The sequence below is a fragment of the Paramisgurnus dabryanus genome, chromosome 3 (assembly GCF_030506205.2).
Source record: "Paramisgurnus dabryanus chromosome 3, PD_genome_1.1, whole genome shotgun sequence".
NCBI classification, from domain to species: domain Eukaryota; kingdom Metazoa; phylum Chordata; class Actinopteri; order Cypriniformes; family Cobitidae; genus Paramisgurnus; species Paramisgurnus dabryanus.
Window position 1 is genome coordinate 48,829,294 of NC_133339.1, and position 4,277 is coordinate 48,833,570.

General features: G+C 34.6%; 1 long non-coding RNA gene across 2 annotated transcripts; it reads left to right on the forward strand.

Moving 5' to 3' along the window:
* Positions 1-322: 322 nt before the first annotated feature.
* On the forward strand, positions 323-1,889 carry LOC135750377 (uncharacterized). 2 transcript variants are annotated; one of them, XR_012336482.1, is made up of 5 exons: positions 323-591; positions 1,131-1,224; positions 1,322-1,455; positions 1,538-1,639; positions 1,750-1,889. It is a non-coding gene; the product is annotated as an uncharacterized lncRNA (long non-coding RNA). The 2 variants fall into 2 exon arrangements; XR_010532708.2 differs by having other exon boundaries at positions 323-1,224.
* The last annotated feature ends 2,388 nt before the right edge of the window (positions 1,890-4,277 follow it).

Sequence of the window (4,277 nt, forward strand, 5' to 3'; positions counted from 1 at the left end):
CCGGCAGAACCCGTTTAAAGAGCACCTATTATGGGATACACGTTTTTAAACATCCTTTTGTGTGTAAGTGTGCATTAGTACATGCTAACGATATTCAAAAAGTACATACCTCAAAGAAAACGATGACGCGAGTTATCGTCTCTAACGTTCGAGGACTACAAAAAACACTCGGATTGTAGGCAACAGTTTACTTCCTGGGATTAGTGACGTAGATAAGACCAACATTATCATAGTTCAGCCCTCTCTGCTTTGCTTGGGTACGCCCTCAAAGACGGGGGTGGGGAGCGCCGAGTCAGAAGAGAGCTAAATGGCGGAGGTTGTGAGTCCCTGCTTTGACCCTGTTTGCAAACTCTTGTTTCATTGTTTAAGCGATTAAATCTCTCGAGTAGACGCTGTCTCTTTAGATGCGAGGGAAAAATAGCACTTTATGGACTTACACAGAGGACATCATGTTTAATACGGTTCCGGAAAAATCCAGTCAGAAGTTGTTCACGGAGTTTTCACAATAACTGCTTCTCATGAACCGAAGCTGGATTTGCGCGACGTCTCCTCTTGAAAGTTGGATTACTGTGCACTTCTGGATCACAGGCTGTAAGTATTCACGTTTATTATTTGCCTTTTACTGTACGTTACGTAACCGGTAACCGGAGATTAACATAATGTGCGTGTAGAGCTAAGCTTGCAAGCTAATTGTTTTGTGTTGTAATACTGTATTTCATAAACAATGTACCATATTTACACACGTGTATGTTGAATTATGCAGACTATCGTTTTTTTTATCGATGTTGGTTTAGACATGTTTACAAACTTGCTAAGTTGCTAAGCTAAATACAAATACAAATGCCAGCTAAACTGTTAAGTTACCAGTAAAATTTGTTCTCATGATCAAACTCAAGAAACTCTAAGTACAGATGATTTGTTTAAAGTTATATGTATTTTACTGTTGTATTTACTTGAAGCTTTCTTAGATTTTGAAACGAAGTAAACACGTAATGTGTGTTGCTAATGTTGGGCCATGTAATACATTAACGTTTTAATGAATAGTCTAACGAGTTATAGTCGTTGTACTCTATTGTTATAATATGTCTTTTTGACTGAATACATGTTTGTTTTATTTGTCTATATCTTAGATTCGCAGCTGGACACATCCTTCTACACTGTATGCAAACATGCAACATCATTACACACAGTACAAGGAGTCAGACTGGCATATGAGGAGCAAAGGTGTGTAACACATATGATGTATTTAGCTAGTGAAACCTCTACCAGTATTAGATGTATAACTGATGATGACAAAGTTTTTTTCTCTGCATAATAATAGGAACCCAGGCAGTAGCATCGTTTCACAATGTTTCCATCACCATCATCAGTGGATGCCTTTGCCGTCCGTAGCCTGAGATTTCAGATTTGCAGCAAAAAATGTTTGATTTTCTCATTTATTGGAATGCTGTGCAGGTATTTAAGTATTTTAGTAACTTTGTTAAATAAAGTAGTATTTACTTTTACAATAAATTAATTGCTTGTTTATATTTTACAGGTATTTGTACCTTGCAGCCATCCATTACAATGTCACCAAGCCGTAACAAAAGCAGGAGAGGGAAAGTACAAGGCTATGTTCCCAAAACACAAATGACATACCGTAAGCAGTAATGTTTTATTTCAAATACATTCATAATTAAAAACTTAATGTATGAAGCAGGGAAATAAATGATCAAAACAAAAGATTTATTGACCGCAATATTTCTACAGTTATGTGGATGATGTGATCAGGCTTGTGTTTGATGAGGTATTTGAAGATAAGCTGAAGGAAACCCCGATTCCAATGGACCTGGCATCACAGTTTGAGAGACCTTCAAAGGAGGACGTGATTGCATGCCATCTTCAGTGCAGGGGTCGTCGAAAGCCAAAATTGTGACCGATCTGATCAGGAAGCTCCAAGCGTATCTGGAGAACAACACACGACAGGATGATAACCTTATAGTGTCGTCTTAAATAGCACCAGCTGACAAAGCTTTGATATGCCATTTATCTGAATAGATAGCTGTAAGAAATGAATTGAACAATTTTTGAAACAAGAGCACAATATGGTTACTAAAGTATGTTTATTTGTATATTGTTTAACATTTAAATATATATTTGTAATAAATAAATAAAAACTTTTGACTGACTATTATATTTTCTTTAAAGTTACATCTTTTGTTCTTTTGGGTACTTTGTTACTATAATGATACTTTAGTGTTATTGGTTTAAAAATGTAATAAAACTTACTCTAGTCCTGCAACTCAAAGGCTTATAGTCGGTACAATAAATGTTCTGTGTGTAGGGATTTAGACAATTTGTGCAAAACCTGGATGATGAATCACGCAGGTAAGAGGCCCTGGAACATGTTGCATTCTCCTTAAAACCTAATAAGTAAAAACATAGCACTTATAAGTAAGCAGTCTTTCATAAAAAAGTTTACCATAGTGAAATAATGTAGAACATTCATTTCAATTAATACTTTCTTTGTGCTACATTTGGTGTTTCCATATAGTTTGCACAGTGATATAGTATGTAAGCAGTCTTTTATAATACAGTTTACTATAGTAAAATAATGTTAACAAATGAAATAGTTTTATAATCATTTCAACAAATACTTTCTATGTGCTACATTTGGTGTTTCCATATAGTTTGCACAGTAATATAGTATGTAAGCAGTATTTTATAATAAAGTTTACTATAGTAAAATAATGTTAATAAGTGAAATAGTTTTATAATCATTTCAAAAAATACTTTCTATGTGCTACATTTGGTGTTTCCATATAGTTTGCACAGTAATATAGTATGTAAGCAGTATTTTATAATAAAGTTTACTATAGTAAAATAATGTTAATAAGTGAAATAGTTTTATAATCATTTCAAAAAATTCTTTCTATGTGCTACATTTGGTGTTTCCATATAGTTTGCACAGTAATATAGTATGTAAGCAGTATTTTATAATAAAGTTTACTATAGTAAAATAATGTTAATAAGTGAAATAGTTTTATAATCATTTAAAAAAATAATTTCTATGTGCTACATTTGGTGTTTCCATATAGTTTGCAAAGTAATGTAGTACGTTATAATTACCTTTTGGATGTCTTTGCAACACATTTTCGTCTTCGTTTAGCATTCTGGCAGAGCTAAGGACACCTAAAAAAGTTAAATCCATTCGCGTTCATTGACGGAGATCGTTTATATCGTAACGGCCGTCTGAACTCTCTGGATCGAGCTTGAAGTGGTAAGGCAGTACAGACACCATCGTTTATAGAGAAATATAGCGCTTGTTTACGTTGCCTGTGACTCTCAGTCAGAACCGGAAAACCCACGCGTAGTCAGGGGCGTAACCTTTCAAACACACGCCGAACCCAGTTGACCAATAACAGTTGAGTAGTCATCTGACCAATCCGAATACACTAGACATTTTGGGAGGCGGAGACAGGAACTAAACCGAGCGTTTTCCAGACATGCAGAAATCGGTGAGGTATGTAAGCAATTTATAAGACTCACAGTGCATTAGTTCAAGTTTTAATAACATGTATGTACTATGGGATATTACAATAACGTGCTAACGTGCTAATTTATTAGCATAATTGGTGCTCTTTAATCTCTCCTTACTCATTTCCATATGTGCAGTATAAGTATGTGTGTGTATGTGTCTATGTGTGTGTGTATATGTACATATGTATATGTATGTGTGTGTGTGTGTGTGTGTATGTATATATGTATGTATGTATGTATGTATGTATGTATGTATGTATGTATATATATATGTGTGTGTACATGTATGTGTACATGTGTGTGAACACTCCAAAATCCACATAAAGTGAGTTTTTCATAATATGGGCACTTTAGTAGGGGTGGCCAGAGGAAGCCATAGCAAATCACAGGGTGGCACCAAAAAATTATTCAGTGTGATGTGTGTTCTACTTAATAGGGCCCGAACACGAGGATCAGGCCAGAACGGCCAGAAATTATTATATAGATTATTTAATTTTTTATTATGTCATTTTATAATGGCATATACGTAAATATTTCAGATACATATTATGAAGAAACTAGATAGTAAAGTTTGAAGACAAACTTTAAGTTGGCTTGAGAAAGCCTGGCCTGAAAGTTTAAAACAGCTAGCATGATTGAGCATGAATCAAACATAAGCTAGCATGATTTAACATGAAGTTAGCATGATATAACATGAAGCTAACATGATGTAGCATGAAGCTAGCATGAAGTAAACATGATTTAGCATGAAACTAACA